Source organism: Thermobia domestica, chromosome 16 (genome assembly GCF_964235325.1).
Source record: "Thermobia domestica chromosome 16, izTheDome1.hap1.1, whole genome shotgun sequence".
NCBI lineage: Eukaryota > Metazoa > Arthropoda > Insecta > Zygentoma > Lepismatidae > Thermobia > Thermobia domestica.
The window spans coordinates 18,318,738-18,337,289 of NC_137469.1; the positions used below are offsets into that span (position 1 = coordinate 18,318,738).

Here is an 18,552-nt window from a genome sequence, read left to right on the forward strand (position 1 = left end):
TCGTGCCTTCTTCAAAGAAAAACGAAAAGTAACTTATATAAACAGAAGTATAGTCTTTGATTTCTTGAATTATGAAAACAAAAAGTTGATTGCCGCAACCCGGGATCGAACCAGGGACCTTTAGATCTTCAGTCTAACGTTCCCCCAACTGAGCTATTTCGGCTCGCTGCTAGCTTCTTGCAAATCACAGCTCTCATAAAGTCACGTCACAGTCGAGCGAGTTCGACACAAGTAAGAGATAACAGAACAAGTTTGCCTCTTGATATTAGTTATGCTTTTATCACAGATCGTGTCGTCTAACTAAATCTTGTTCACTTGCGTAGCTGCAGGAATTGTCGTGCATATACGGATCCACAACAAAATAAAAAAGAATTGCCGAAACCCGGGATTGAACCAGGGACCTTTAGATCTTCAGTCTAACGCTCTCCCAACTGAGCTATTTCGGCGGCTGAAGTAAGTCTTGTAGATACTATGGAAACAGTAGACTGTGACGTCACATATAACGGAATGCACGGGAAGCTGTATTTCCCTTGGTTATAACCACTCTTGCGAAATTTAACTCTCACAAGGCCATGAAGGGTCAGGTTAACCCATTCTTTGTTTTTCTTCTTTCTGTTGGACCTTACTTCCACACGCACGTACACACAAAGATTTAGTCATTCAGCATATTTATTCAAGCCATATGTGACCTCGTCAACATATAGCTTGGATCTGTATTGAATTATTACAAGATAATAATTTAAGTGTAGTAGGCACTTTATTTGGAGTTAACAGATTATCCACTTTCTACCAGATACCACTAATGTACGAAAGATAAATACCCAGTGGTGGATTTAACCTGGGGTCGGAAGGGCGTAGTCCCCCAGTTTTTTTTGAGTGACAAAAATAATGTAAGCTATTATTTATATATTTTTGAAAGTTTATTAAACTCATGATATACCTATCATAATCTGGGTTCTGGCTCCCCTCCCAGTTTTTACCTTTTAGACCCGCCATTGTAAATACCGGATTGAAACCCTCCCCTTGAGCAAGATACGTATTATGGACAAATAAACATGTAATATATTAAAACATGTATACAAACACCCAGTGGCGTATTTACGATTTTGTTTCGGGGGGACTTTGCTAACTTTCGGGGGGGGGGGCTTTGCCTGAAAATGTGAAAATTCTGCAAGATATTTCGTATACTTTACTATAGTAAGTAAGATTTGGGGGGGGGGGCTTAAGCCCGGAAGCCCCCTCCCCTAAATACGCCACTGCAAATACCTAAAATGATATGAACCTCGGAGCTTGAACCTCCACTCGCTTCTCCCGTTCGTGAAATCCAGCGTACGCAACTGACAGATACCATCCGTCTCAAAGGCCCTTCTTTTCTTCCCCCGATTAATACATTGAATCTCAAAGTATTTAGAGACCTAATAACACACACACACACACACACACACACACACACACACAAATGTCCATTATGTAGCTATTTGATTTGGTTAAGAAAAATGGAATAAAAATGAGCGCGAAACTCATGGGCTGGGTAGCGAAACTTTGTCTTCATCCCGGCGAAATTAAAATACCGCTAATTTTACAGTAATTATGTGATATCGTCAAATAGATAAAAGATAATTAAAATGTGGAACAAGAGCGCTCTAGACAATATTATTTTACATGAGAAACCGTTATCACGACTCACTTATCTGCTTTCGATTTCGAGCCATTTTGAAAATCGGCATTTATTTTCGCATTTCTAAACAGCTGAAAACGGAAAGCCGCTATGTGACTTGTGATAACGGTACCTCACGCAAAATAATATTGTTTAGGGCGCTCTTGTTCCATATTTGAATTATCTTTTATCTATTTGAAGATATCACATAATTACTGTAAAATTAGCGGTATTTTAATTTCGCCGGGATGAAGACTCTTAAAATTTAAAGATAAATTTTATGCTATCCAGAAGGCCTGTAAGTCTAGATTAAACATTTTTTATTTATTTTCTTTACCCCGAAGTCCTTGATAAGTGAATCAGAAGTATATATATATATATATATATATATATATATATATATATATATATATATATATATATATATATATATATATATATATCATTATTAGCTATTACAGAGCTATTGCTCCCTTTACAATAGATATTACAGGTACTTTCCTTGTAAAATTACACAGTGAAACTCATAAAAACAGACATTACAAAAATAAAAGAATAAACAGAGTGAAAAGAAAAGTAACAAACGTATACAGAATAATGAAAGGAAATAGCACATACATTCAATACATTACATAGTAAAAGAGTAAATACATCGTTTTGTTATAAATGTGTAATACATAAATACATGAACAAAGTGCATTTCATATGTATTTGATATTTGTTTTGTAGTTTGTAAATATGCATGGTCCAAAACGCATTGCAAATCAGTAGGTCCTCATTAGCTACAAAAGTACTTGAGTTGAATTTCAGTTTAGCGTCCCTTTCAGCAGCGAGGCTATGTGAGACGTGGACCTACTGATTAACGTGGAATCCGAACCACATGAGCTCCCGCCGGGAATCGAACCCGGGTCTCCCGCGCCAAGGGCGCGTACGCTAACCGCTTAGCCACGGAGGAGCTCTACAAAAGTACTGTTTTACTTATTAATGTATTCTTTTATTATGATAATATAATATTCAATATTCATTGCAAAGTCGACATCACAACATTTTTTCACTAATAGATTATGCTTTCTAGTTATGCTTGCTATTGGCGAGTTTTGATGTACGAGTGTATTAGATTTACACCAGTAAAAAGGTAATCGAACTCGTAGACTGTGCTTCCTAATATTAAAATGTAATGAATGTAATAGTTCCTGACTATCGACCAAACTATTTAACTATTTTGTACAAGAACATTTGATCAATTAGTTCCCTTCTATCACACAAGCTATCATAATGAAATTCCGTTAAAAGGGTTCTATACGATATTCTCTCTTGATACGATGATCTTTGGTGTTTTTTTTATATATATATAAAAGAGACATCTTAAAAATTTATTTTGTACCCGTTCAATCCTTTTAATATAATATTGATAGCAGGGAGCCCAAATTATACATTCATATTCTAATTTAGTTCTTACAAAGCTATTGTATAGACTGTATATTGCATTTATATTTCTGAAATCAATAGTATTTCTGTTAACCAACCCCAATGTTCTGTATGCATCATTAATAACAGATTCAATATGGTTTTCATATTTAAGACGGCAACTTATTGTCACACCTAAATCTTTCACTTTATTCTCTCTCTGTATGTATTATTTCGTCATTCATCTTATATTTATATGTTACTAACTTTCTAGAAAATTATATAACAATACATTTTCTTACATTAAAAACAATCTGTTTTCTACGCTAGACTTGTAACAATTATTAAGTCAACCTGGATATCTAAAGCATCATTCAATTTATTAACTACTTTATATAGTTTAATGTCATCTGCAAACAGAAAACAATGATATGTTAATGATAAGCAATGATGAGCAATGATAATTGTTTGCAGTATATCATTTAAAAAATAACATAACAAATAATGGTTCTAAGTTGGAACCTTGTGGGACACCTGATAGAACTTCATACCGTACTGAATTAATCTGATAATAGGAAACATAGTGTTTTCGACTTTATATACATATTTTACTTTACTTTACTTTACTTTATACAACATATTGTAAGGTTTATAAATCTAGACTTTCCACAACACATGTTTAAGTATTAGGCTTTAACTGTGGATAACATGAAAAGAATTGTTGTTATGCACCATTCACTAAATGAATAATAAAAACAAATTTTTCATATAGACAAATGACTTACATGTATTGGTACAGGACAGTACATTCATTTTGTTAATAGTTTTTAAAATGACGTAGACAGTGTGAACGAGGTTTCAAAATTCAGATTATTTCTGCTATATGTCTAATATATTTTTTTTTACATTGTTTCTTTTTCAAAATTTGGCTTTTAACGATTCATCAATAAATATTTTAAAATGAATTATTGATGCCTGTACCATTTCATGATTTTAAAATATATTTTAAAAATTTTCGAGCCTATTTTTAGGAATCTACAAGCACATTTTTTTCTTTTAAAAGCTCAAGATCTGAGATCCAAATTTTGTTGCACGATGACTCAACGAACGGTACCCTTGTATCCAAATTTGTAATCTGATCTATTTATGGATTTATATCGAAATTGCTCAGTGTAAGGTTCTTAGATAAACTGCAACCTTTCACGGGTCCCAAACCAATGATTTTCCCTCAATTGTATGACTAAAAGTAATATTGAGTACTTCCATTTTTCCCTCTTTGTCATTGTAACAATTATCTTTACTTAAAATACCATTACGAATTTATCATTACCTTCCTTAACCTACGTATCACTATCGTAAAAAGTAATACTAAAACTAATACTTATTTTTCAACCTCGCACGCATGTTTCTAAAGAATATAAAGTTCCGTGATATGTACTTACCTTCTACTCTATAATAACGCTAGTTAATTGAACACCGTGTCCAGACGCCCCCCCCCAAAAAAAAGAACTTCCTAACTCAACATACATTAGCACACTTTCTAAATAAAACTATATTTTTTTTAACAGGGCAATGATTGATGTAGCTTGAAAATTTGACTTTACACTTCAACTAGATTTTTTCTCTTATAAAAACAATCTAGTTCTATCTTTTTTTTTTTTTTTTTGTGGAAATATTTTACAATTATTTATCATCTTCTCGGGTGCAGAATAATACTTGTTCAATATTACATAGACGCAGTAGCTTGTAGCTTTGGACTCCCCTCAAAGCTGGGATCCCTCCCGACAAAAATTTCTGAGTGCGCGTCTGTTCATCGACTGAGGAAAAACAGAACTCGAAATTTTAGTGGAAAAAAAAGAAAACTCGAACACTGAACAGCTGATTAGCACAAGGTGACCAGAATTTTCACTTGCGAAAACGGGACGCATACGAGTCGGCTACGGGGGGGGGGGGGTAAGAGGGGGGATATCTGACTTCCAGATTGCAGTTTGGGACTCAGCAGTGTTCTCAATTTACAAAATAGACAAGTAAGAGAGATAACACACCGTTTCTAACTTGACGTGTACCACACAACAAATAATGGTTCCCGATTGCAAGTTCTACCCAACAATTCTTTTAACTAGTTGAACACTCAGAATTCCCACTCAATTCTCACTTGAACCACGAACACTCAATTCCCATTTAAAAATTCAGAAGTACTAGACACGGCTGAACCTTGGCAACGAGTGTTGGTACGGAAGAGAGTAGAATTTGCATTGAAGATTTATATTTTGAATAATAATTACGGGACACCTAGGTCATTTTTACTTAAAAACGGGACATTTAGGCGTCCCGTTCGAGAATCAGAAAAAAACGGGACAACGGTTGGAAAAAAGGGACTGTTCCGGCTAAAACGGGACGTCTGGTCACCTTGGATTGGCAGGTAAGAACGGCAACCACGAAACCACACATCGATGTACTCCACTCTTGCAATATATCTGAAACATTCAAGTGCATATAAATATTTCTTTTGTGTGGAATTTTCATGTAATAGTTTTACTGTTTTCTTTGATGGTTATTCCCACTATGTGTTACTTAACCCACAATAAAAGAACTTTTTTTTTTGTGGTGACAGATAATACCTTAGGCTAAAAAAAAAAAAAAAAAGAATGAGTTTTTCGAAATATGACCTCTAAGGGGGAAAACTGGATTAATATTTATGTACGTAACGCCAGTGAAACCGAACTTGCTTCAACAAGTATTTTCAGTTAAAAAAAAAAAAAAAAGTATACATCTTCCCAAACAGACATTGCAGAACTACATGAAAAATAATCCCAAATAGTTGTCACTTTTTTAAAAAAACGTACAGTTACCACATAATATAATGATAACGTTAAATCATTATTTATTGCTTGTGTTGCATAATTTTTTTGGAAACATTTCATTAGCATAAAATGAAAGATGCAGGGTACACCACAATGGACATTTTAAAAACAGAAAATTATTTCATGGTTCTTTGATTTATTAGTGTGGTAAAACAGACAAAGTGGTAAGTTATTGACAATTTAGAATACAAGGATGTACCAGTGGCGTAAGCAGTTTTTTTTGCCTGAGGGGGAACCAATAGATAATAATAATAATTAATTAATTAATGAACCAGTGATACCAACCAGTGGGAAAAATTTCATTTTGTGGGAATTTTTGACATTCATTATTCGGAATTGGATAAAGAGAATTTTCGCCGAAATTGGCAACATATATGATTCACGCCAACAAATTCTCTACGAGCGGAGCAGGCCAACACCACCTACGTGGTGTTGGGCAAGCCCGTATATCTACGGAGGGTTTAATGGGCTGGGCCGCCTTAAATTGTTACTGCCCCTCTAAAATTTTCACGATAAGCTTGCAAATAAACTATATTACATTGGATCGCCCCCCCTAACTTCTACCGGCCCCACTACAATTTTGGGCTGTCTATGGGCCTGGCGGGAAGTAAGCACAATGAATCATCAATAAGCATGTCACTGTTGTCAACTTTTAGTTTAATATCTTTTCTTTCTTATCAGGATAGTCCATGCTAATGAAGAGTGACTTAATCATGTGCGATTCTTAAAAATCAAGTACCGAAAAACGAAATTTGTTCTGTTTTTTTTTTTTAAAAAAAAAGAAGAAAAACAATGAACGAAAGAAAGAAAGAAAATAATATATAAAACTTGAAACAATCAATTTGAAACGTTCCACAGGAAATGTGGGAGGAAAAAAAAACTTTTCTGTATCATTCGGCTCAGTATAAGGTGATGATACAAAAAGTGTGGACAACATTTCTGACAACATAATAAAACATAATTGTTTTCGAGTAATAAAAATATTATTAACGAACTATTTTATAAACGTGGAAGATTGAAATTTATTGATAACTTACCCAGAAATTGAAAAAAGTAACATATGACATACAAAGTTAATAATAATAATAATAATAATAATAATAATAATAATAATAATAATAATAATAATAATAATAATAATAATAATAATAATACATGGGAAATTAAGATGCAAAATGGGATGTTCTGCCTCTCGGGATGGGATTTTATAGCGTTTCAGGTTAGCATCAATGGGATAAATAATAATTTCTTGGTAATGTTGAAGCGACGTTTCCGCTTCAGTAAACTATTCGACGTGAGCAGCAAACTGTGAGGTCACTGAGGATTCCGTAGGAAGTAAACTCTGCTAAAAGCAGTAAATAATAATAATAATAATAATAATAATAATAATAATAATAATAATAATAATAATAATAATAATATAATAATGCCTACAAGTTTCAATTTCGTTCGATATATGTCACATGCTGTAAGATGTGTGCTGACACCTAACGGCACGATGAGTAACTTATATGATTCTACGATTATTCATGTTTGTTTCAATAGAGAAAAATGGATAGCCACCGTTACCCATCAAGATGTTACTTATCCTTAAATTATAGACAACCAACATACCTTTGCTACTGTGCAGGTTGCATAGTAGCTAGGGAATGTGATATATTTTAAACGGGATATGGGTAGGTAACGTTACCCGTGAAGAAGATAATGGATTGACTCCAATAACAAACTTGGCCGAGATAATTGCAATAAGAAAAGTTACTTATCCTTTAATTATAGGCAACCAATATTTCTTTGCTACTTTGTAGGTTGCATAGTAGCTAGGGAATGTTATGGATTTTAAACGGAAAATGGATAGCCACCGTTAGCCATGAAGATGTTAAACGATTGACTCCTTCGTTAACAAACTTGGTCACGAAAATCGCTCTATCTATTGTAAAAACAAAAAGAACAATTTGAAAAATTGTATTTTTTAAAATAATTGTCGTGTTGAGTAATGGACGGATTTATAGTGTATAATCTTACAACTTCCACTCCGTGATCCTAATAACTGGTACTGTAGAATTATTGGTAAGTTGGAAAGACAAAGGAAAACTTGCTAGGTGTTTGCTTATCTTCCTGGCTTTGGACTGAAAATATTTCGATGTCCTTCAATAGCATCCATGCCTTTTTATACATTCTATGTTCTAGTGCTTATGAATGTTTTGTCTTCCGTAGAATACACTTAGTAGTAAAAAAAATCTTAAGATCGACGTATCTTTCTTTTTTTTTTACCTTGTCGCGTATTTTGTTTATACTTTTTTTTTTTACGTATTAAAGTACAGTTACTTCAAGTAGTATGCATTTTAAACGTCAGAAATACCAATATTATAGCTGTCCATTGTGAAGAAGAAAAAAGAAGAGAAACATTTCCTGATGATAAATACTGTGAAGCGTCTACACGTCACAAGGTAAATATTTTCCCTTGGACCTTCCATTAATGAGTAAAGTTTTCTCATTGATAAAACGAAAGACCATTGATTGAGGAAGAAAAGATAGAGATAAAGTAGGTTACTAGTGTCGTACGAGTCGAGTGATTTTTTAATTGTTTTTACCTTGAAAAAATGTTGAATACATATTCAAAAAGCAAAGAAAAATATAAAAGATACGGATCCGTCGTAATCATAACCTTCTTCAGTTTTAACTGTAGCTAATTATCATATCAAGGTGTATAATAAAAACAATTTGTTCTAGGAATTATATTATTATTATTATTATTATTATTATTATTATTATTATTATTATTATTATTATTATTATTATTATTATTATTATTATTATTATTATTATTATTATTATTATGATCATGCAAGTTGGACTCATAGTACTGTAATATTATTACTAGGGCTCGGAAGTTGAAGACCTAAGAACTGCCTAAAAAGGGCCTATAAAAAGGCCTAAAGATATCTTTAAAAAAAAGTACCTAAAAACTGGAAAAAAGAATGTAAAAATAAGACCCAATTTAATTAGAAGTACATATCTAATGAATATAACACTCAAGAAATACAAGCTTCTGGTAGATTAACGGTCTGTCCTTCTTTCACAAACTGAAGTACTAACTAAAATAACAAAACTTCCCCACCCTCACTCCCCCTTGCTGGAGAACATTGTTACGCCTCCTTATCTGACTTGTGATTGTTGCATGTCTGGTTTTATCAATCCAGTCGTTGAAGAATGTCTTATCTTTTGAATTTTCTTTACTGATGAAAATATGTTTAAGTCTCGGTTCAGACGAGCAGAAAAGTCTGTTGCGGGCCCGCAGTAGAAAAGTTTGCTGCGGACCCGCGTGAGCCGGAAATACATTGGTTCTTATCATTCATGCCACATGAACAGACTCTCCCACGCGACTATGCTGGGGACCCGCAGCGGGCAAAATTTAAGTTCCGGGGACTGCTGGCTCGCAGCGAGTACGCGCAGGTGTAGCGGGTCAGCAAACCATTGCTGGCAATGAGTCAAGCCATACGAGCAGACTTTCCCGCGCCCGCAGAAATGGAAATCGAAGAACTGGAAGTAGAACTATTCATTAACGAAATACAAAAATATCCCGAGATATGAAATTTAAAGTGTGAAACATATCGAGACAAATAAAAAGCGAGGGGCATGGAACAGGATGTGTGAGACCGTAGGTCTATGTGAGAAATTTAATGAAAGAACAAAGAAGAAAAAACAGCATTGATATGTATCATTATTACTTTTTAATGTGAGAAACTAATATTCATGTTGTGTTACTAGTGACATAATAACACCTTAAAACTAGAGTCAAAATATCGTTGTCTTAATTGTTTTGTTTAGTTTTCTTTTTGCTTTGTTTTGTTTTTGTTTATTAATCCCTTGTCTGTGGTTGTCCCTGACCTTTCTTCCCCCTTCCATTTTTCTCAAATTTCCTTTACTTATGCGGGGACTGCTACGAAAAAAGGATAACGAAAATAAAAAATAAACATTCCCAATGAAGATACCTCGCTGGTTTTGAATGCTCAAGGCACCGGCTGACCGAATGTAATAATAATAATAATAATAATAATAATAATAATAATAATAATAATAATAATAATAATAATAATAATAATAATAATAATAATAATAGTAATTTCATGTAGTATTTACCTTTGATTTTCGTTTAGCATCCCTTTTCCCTAACAGCACAATTACATAGCAGGGATATGCCTATCATGATCCCTCAGGTACATGGGAATGTGTACAGTATGTGCCTTATATACTTCTGAGAAAGAAATCACATAGATGGCAAGTGATAGTCACAGTCCATGTCCGCCCCTAGGCACATGCCTGACATGTACTTGGGGAACGTGCCTAGTATGTTCTAGGTATGTTCCCATGCCGTAAGCGTCAATGAATCACAAAATTACTCCCCCAAAATATGTTAAATAGCCTATATTCGTAATGTACTTACATTAAGGCACGGGCGTCTCTGGCGAGGGACGAGGGGGACGCGTCTCACCAATATTTTGAAGTACAACATATTCAATATTTTATTCTAATTTAATTTATTTACTAACGACAAAATCTCATATAAATAATAATTATTATTTTTATTTGGAACTCTTTTATATATAAGATATAATGTTCAGGCTGTGAAACGATTGTAATCGAGTTCTTGATATACCTTAGGGGGTTCGTGAAGGTAAGCAGAAAGGCAACAAATGGAATCAAAGATAATAAACAGGTTGGGCTAGGTAGTACCATTTAAATCACTTTCTTTGATGTTCTCCCCAAATTTTACATGACAGAGACGCTAGTGCATTAAGGTGAGTCTAAACAACACTTTAGACAAGTAAAAAAAATATAGGGCTACCCTAGGGTGGGCGCGAACCACCAACCTTTAAATAACTTGCCGCGTGCTCTTCCGACGTGGCTACAGAGGCGATGAAGAGAACGTCGCGAGGAATAAATTATTGAGGTCTTTTGCATTCGGCTAATCAGAGTGCTCCTTTAACCGCATATATTCGACTATAACAGTTTGGTATCAGATAAAATCTGCTCACCATATAATTTTATAACAAAATGACGAGTGTCTATTTACTTTATTTCATGGTTCTTCCATATTCACTTTCAAATGATTGGCGACAGTTACCATCTAATAACGTTGATGCGTTTATTGCTTCTAGTACACAATCGCTTAGAAAAAGGAGCAACAAATGCCTCAAATATGGAAGATGAATTTACAACACCTAAATGGCGCATGCCTAGCACATCTTGTGCTGTTAGGATATCTGAAATAATATCTACCTAAAGGACGTACCTAGAGCATGACAGATATATGTCCCAATTGACGACATAAAAACAAATGACTGTTAGAGTGCGAAACTGAGCCAGGTATGTAAATGCTATGTTTGTGGTACATAGTTGCAAAGTGTAACAAGTACCTAAAACTGTAGGTAACTAAAGTACATACTTAGCACATGAATATCATATGTGCCAAGTTTCGGATACCTAAAAAGTAGCTGGGACACTTAAATGGCACATACCTAGCACATCTTGGGCTGTTAGGGTTCAGCAGCGAGGCTATGAACACTTTTTTGTAATATTTACAATAGACAACAAATAGGTTTGGAGAACCAGCCTCTATTATTAATACAGTTCCTTGATGAGATTTCACTCTGGAATGAATGGACCATTTGTAACACAGCATTATGCTCTAGATAGAGGTCGTGTCTTATATAACCTCTGTGCTGATGCCCAAAACAACCATCAACATAATAGCAGAACAAAAGAAAAAACATCGTTTTTCGGCTGACAATTTGTCATCCATTGTTAATGTATTAAATTTTTAAAAATATTAGATTTAACACGAAAATTAATTGAACATCATGGTCCTCATGAGGTTAAAAAAAGCGTGCCGGATGAGTAAGAAAAATATTATTGGTTCTCGTATAATTGATAATATTGTCCACATCGTTGCTATTTTAGAGATAGCAACTGAATGTTTCTTGACATAAACAACAACTCAAAATCTTGCCATGAAACTCTACCTACATGGCTTACAAAATAATCAGCCCATCTGTTTCTGTTTTCGTTTGCTACATTGCCTCCTTGTATTGTGCTATACATATTGGGGATTTTCTCAAATCCTTTTGTAGTTATTCGTAAAATACTTGAACCACCTTCCCCTTGATGATCGCATTTCAATAAAAGTGTGATTACAAAACTACATTAGATACTCTATTTTTGGCATAAATTTTGAACTCCCTTATCCACTTAGACTGTAAATAAATAAGTGGAAATTTTGATATTATCTAAATGACCGCCCTTCCTGTTTTAGCAGTGGAATATCCGAAAGCCTTGAAACATGTTCCATTGTTTTTATGTAAGAGTTCATATTTGAAATTCATATCTTTAACGTAAGAGACTCTCACACACGGCACTGTGAATAAATGAAGGGAAATGTTCCAATTATAAAAATATTCCCCATTTCCCATCTTAGAAGTGGGATATTCGGAAACATTAAAACCAATATTTTTATTTAAGAGTTTACATTCGGAATTTCACATTTCCAATTTAAGCGAATCCTCACATCGAACACTTTCACAATACATATAAAGGGAAATTTCACTACTATAGAAATGAAATGAAATCTTAGAGTTTTACGTCCCACACTTATGCCGGGTAGTCTAAAGAAAACGGTGATGATGAGAATGAATGAAACGGTAGAATGAAGAAAGAGGGAAGAAACGGGAGAACCCGAGAAAACCCAAGCACACGGTGTTTGTCCACCACAAAGCCCACTTAACGCGAACTGGGATTGTAACAGGGACGCCACGCACCAGAGGTGAACACACCACCACTGAGCCAACACGACCTCACTGCTATAGAAATTCCCCTTCTCGTCTTCAAGAGAAAAAAAAATTCAGAAACGCTGGAACCTGTGTTCCATTATTTTTATTTAGGGGTTTACATTCCAAATTTTACATCTCTAAAAGAAGTGAATTCTCACATTCGGCTCTTTGTGAATAAATAAAGGAGAGTTTTACTGTTACTGAAGTACCTCTCTTACTCCCTTAAGAGCGAAATATATGGAACGCTCAAATAAGTGTCTAATTTTTAATTTAAAGTTGCCAACGTATGTCAAAAAATCGAAATTAGTCACGCAATAGTTAAACCAAGCTAGTGGACGCTAATAACAACTGAAAATGTCTATGAATATGTCCCGAAAGTCTTACTTTCTGCATTCATACAAACAATAGTTAGTTAACATAATTAGCTTCCATTTAATGTAACAGCTAACAATTGAATTGGTGGTATCGGAAGTCTTATGAAAGTAGCTTTTGCTTTAATTTTATCACTTAACTTATTCATCAAACGAAGTGCTGCTCATGCGAAAATAATTTAAAGAACGTCTCTTTGTCATTGTGAAAATCAATAAACATGAAAGACAACTGTAGCTGAAAATAAAATAAACTGTTTTCTATGTTGGATTGAAACGCCCGTCCGAGTTTGTTGCGAGCCCGCAGCAGACTTTCCTGCTCGTCTGAACTGGTTGTTCTGAGACGCCCGCGCAAGTCTGCTCGTCTGAACCGAGCCTAAGAGGTGGCGGTAATTCGAGTTAATCGCTAGTAAATTTATTGTCGAAAGATGAAGTGCAAAGAAATACCTTAAGACCTATGAAAAACTTTTAAAAAGACCAATAAACAAAACAACGCCGAAAATGCAAAAAAAGGACAAACAAAATCTACCATTTTCTGGCATACAATAACCCAAAATGAACATATATTATGTTAAGCCTCGTTTTCGGGCACTCGTAAAAAAAAAAAAAGAAAAAAAAAGATTTTTCCTCAACTTTCGGGCCCTTGTTATTACGTACGCCTATTAGTTCTCACGAGAACTTGAATGGAAGCAATTTTTTAAAAATTCTTTTTCCACAATAGATAGCTAGAGTGGTTATCTCGGCTAAGTTTGTTCGTTAATGGAGTCAATCCGTTAACTTATTCACGGGTAACGGTTGCTATCCACATCCCGTTTAAAATCCACAACATTCCCTATCTACTATGCAACCTGCACCGTAGCAAAAAAGTGTTGGTTGCATATGATAGAAGGATAAGTAGCTTTTCTTATTGCAATTATTTCGGCTAAGTTCGTTAATGGAGTCAATCCGTTAACTTCTTTACGGGTGACGGTTGCTATCGATATCCCGTTTAAAATCCATAACATTCCCTAGCACTATGCAACTTGTACAGTAGTAAAGAAATGTTGGTGCCTATAATACAAGGATAAATAACTTTTCTTATTTCAATTATTTCGACCCAGCTTGTTTATGTAGGGAATCCTTTAAAAATTTTAATGCGTAACGATGACTTACGTTTGTCCGTTAGTTCACACGATAACTATTGAATGAAAACGAATTATTAATTATATTTTTGCAACTGTAGTTGAAGTAACACATCTCGCCGTTAGATGGTAGCATACGTAATCCATAAGTTGACATCTACTGGCGGAAATTGAAATTTGTAGTGTGTGACTTTTCTTTGGGTCACTTGAGAATGGGTCTTGCTTCTTAGGTACGGTCTCACCTAGTGACTTAGACAGGCCCAATAACTTACAAGCAGCTGAAACATTAACTCTTCTCAGCACTACTGTAGAATCTTACATCGGATTAATGATGTTAACTACTTGAGCTAGAATATACACCCCTAGTAGGCAAGAAAGCTTTCTGCCAGTTGGCGCATGTTTTGCTTTTGACTTTCTATGCTTGCACTTGAAACACATGCCTTTTGTTGTACTTGCAAGCGATGCTTTACACTCTTTGCAAAGTGTCATAGCATCACTGGCCTTTCATTGGCTATTGATTTCACTTGACTTGTAAAACGCTTGCGTCAAGCTTGAATGGAACACTGAATGCAAGGTTGTCCCCATGTAACTTCGTTACTGGAATCCATCTTGCGACATGCTTGCACATTTTCCAATCAACCTGGATGCAAGCTTGGCCGACTTGCAATTCAAGCTTACTTCAAGCGGTTTGCAAGTTACCTCTTCTACTAGGGACGTGTTCGTTTTTCACTGTAACATTTCTTTGTCAAGATAGTATCATGTCTTGACTATTTTAAATAAAAATGCCGTGCTTATTAGTCTTCTCCAAGAATGAAAAAAATAATGCAATAGTCTTAACCACAGACTATACGGAAAATATTTAACAAAAGACGCCTTGGATGTGGCGGCATCTTTTATATCCTAGACGACAAGTTTTGCAGGCTTACTCAATAAATGTTGACGTCCGATAATAAGGAAAACATGTTGTTTTCTTTTTGTGATTCCTAGGAGTTTATACTTCGATAGATGTTGTAGTTATCTTTCAGTGTTGTGCTTTAACACAGACAGATGTACACAAAAAAGATAGAAAGAAAATTCAAGATTGAGTGAGAAGAGAGAGAGAGAGAGATTAGAATAAGGATTAGGATTTAAATTTCTGGGCTCTCGGCATCTATGATCATGTTAGCCTCTTACGTATGAAAGGTGACGTCCCTTGGCGACCATATTGGCCGGGGAACTGAAGAGGAAGAAAGGAATTGGGAAGAAAGGAAGTGACCATTTTTTAGGAACCATTCGGGCATTTGCTTGGTGTGAACGATGAAATTCCAGGTAAACCTCACTCAAGGTGACTGACCTGAAAAAGCTGTTAAGCTTTTTCTACCGAGTATCCCCAACGAGAATCGAACCCGAAACTGCTCGCACCAAAGGCAAAAGTGTTAGCAACTAAGCTAAGCAAGAGAGAGTGGTAGGAAGTGGAATATTGCACCATTCTGGGAGCGCATCGCTCTGTTCCGTGAAAGAAGACTGAGGCGGAAATCGGCACCAAATTCATGTCTCTCCAAAACAGACTATAGTTCAGGGGCGTCATTTCAGACTTCGCTAGAGGGGGCAAGAGCACCACCGACATAAGACTTTCACGTTTTGTATTAGTATATTAGTTGACCATCTATTAAAGTACGCTATATGTATTCCTCAAACTCTTAGGGAGGGAATTGCCCCCTTCTGCCTCCTAAATAACGTCCCTGCTATAGTCATTCAATTATAATCAGATCTGGGATTGGGTGGGCCATGGGAGGTCTTCAACGTCGTCCTGATGTTTCTCAAACCAAACCGCAACAGCATTAACTATAGAACAAAAGGTGAAAAGGTAAATTATTATGCTATAATATGACGCCATTACCCAGAAAGAACATTATTAGCATAGGATGCACATAGCCCTCTAAAATGAACAGTGACGGGATCGATAAGCGTCAGTACAGAATCCACTGAAAACCAGAATGTTGCAACCGACAACATCTCAGAGTGGCGGCGAAGTTTCACGGTTGGGCGAAGATGCTGTGGATCATATATTTCTTTGCGTATCTGTCACACATAAACAGGAAGGTTTGAAATAAGGTGAACCGACCATATCATAGCTTCCCAGCCATCATCGGTCTATGTTGCATGTTCACAAAACCATTTATATTGTGCTAAAATGTTATGGTCAAGTATCAGTGGTTTTGTTCGTGCGACGTCCGTATCATGTAAATCGAAGCGGATTGTGACTGTCAACAGGCTGTGCAAATTTTTCCCTAACCCAAGTAGCAAGAAAGCTTTTGGCCGGTGTGTGCTTGGCTTTTGGCTTTCTACGATTGCCCTTTTAACGCATGCTTTTATACAATCTGCCTTTTGTTGTATTTGCAAGCGATATTTAGATCCTTCGCAGAGTGTCATAGCATCACTGGCCGTTCATTGGATATTGACTTGCTAGCAGTTTAGAACGCATGCTTCAAGCTTGAATGGAACACTGAATACAAGGTTACCCTTATGTAACTTCGTAAATATAATCCAACTTGCGGCAAGCTTTCACGCTTTCCAATCAAGCCAGATGCAAGCTTGCAGACTTCCAATGTAAGCTTACAACAAGCGGTTTGCAAGTTGTCTCTGTTACTAGGGGACTTACTCCGTCACTTGCACTGCTGTCGCAGGAAGTTTCTGATTTAATGCTCGGCGAGACCTGGCATTGAGGTATTTTCTTCATAGCACTGTTCCTCTTTGCGGATGTGGTTTTGTAGGTCGCCCTGACATTGGACACTGTTCCTTACGATACACACACATTTGCCACTTTCGTCACGCTTCCAATACATAATAATTTGATTTCTTTGAAAGTCACAGAGGTCGTCCATTTTACACTATCACCTTTTGCTCAGCTCACTACACACTGTCTTTCTATTGCTTCTTACGTAATATGGAGTTTGTCCTAACAACACCAGCACTAACAGGACCATGTTGCGGTCGTCGCCTGACCGTTACTAACCCAGACACCTGTCGAGTTTTCAACTCTACTTCCGTGTTTGCACTATTCTGACAACCATCTGTGTATCTGCTTATGGAATAACCTCTTGTTTGTGTTATTTTTTGAATCATTGTCGTATTAGTAGGGACACTTGTCGAAGGTACCATATTGTTTGTTGATACTGTTATTTACAAAATAATAATAATAATAATAATAATAATAATAATAATAATAATAATAATAATAATAATAATAATAATAATAATAATAATAATAATAATAATACAAAAATGGAGGAGCATATTGACGTGTAAAAGAAATTCAACGTGTATGTTTTGAAATAAAATTAAATAAACATGTATTTCCTCGCGCTCAAGGACTCATAATATTTTTATTCGTCATTACAGGAAAGAATTACATTTATGTTTGTAATGCATGTTATTTACCTATGTTCACGTGCAGACGAAATATATTTAAAGGTCACCTGCAGCTCATAAGTCAACATTAGTTGTGTGTACCATTAGCAAATATTCATTACAATAACTAACTACAACTATATAATTATTCTATATGATTGCATGCAACGATGGCGGATTCTATTTACATGAGGAGGGGCCAACAAATTGCAATGCGAAAGATACTGTATATAGTGGAATACAGCTGGATTCAAAATTATACCCCTCGTGGATGTTTTTAGTACGCGGTAGCAATGCATGGAATTACAAACATAAACAATGAAAATTTTGAGATGTTATTGACACGGTGGCACAGTGGTAGAGCGTTTACTTTTGGTGCGTGGGGTCCTTGGTTGGATACCCCTGCTAAGTAAGTTTGTCCACGTGTTTTCTCGGGGTATTTCCGTTTCTTCCCAAATTCTTATTCTATCAAATTATAAGTAATTGTTAATTACTGCCATATATATTTTTGGATTAAAAGGTCCAATATATTTCAGGCAATTTTTTTTGTAGGCCTTATATCTGAAGAAGGGATGGCCAAAATTTTACAGAATCCGGATTCCAGAAAATTTATTGTGCGGAATCGGGAATTTCACTTTCTGGAATTCCGGAATTTTTCCGACATCAGAATTTTTCCGAAATTCGGATTTCTTTTCGAATTCCATAATTTTTTCGATTTTACTTTCCGAATTCCGGAAAGTAAAAATTCCAGAATTGACCATCCCTAATCTGGAGAACTAAATATAGTGTAGCCAAACCAAAATTATTACTTTGATGTAAAAAAAAAAAAAAAAAAAAAAAAAAACACCGAAAACTCGATTTAGGGGCCGTTCAAAAATTTTGTAGCCCTTGATCCAAAAACTAAATCTTTGCCAAGAT

At 35.3% G+C, this 18,552-nt stretch overlaps 1 non-coding gene across 1 annotated transcript; it reads right to left on the reverse strand.

The window, feature by feature from the left end:
• Nucleotides 1-373: 373 nt before the first annotated feature.
• On the reverse strand, nt 374-446 carry TRNAF-GAA (transfer RNA phenylalanine (anticodon GAA)). Its single transcript has one exon. It is a non-coding gene; the product is annotated as a tRNA-Phe (tRNA).
• Nucleotides 447-18,552: the final 18,106 nt, after the last annotated feature.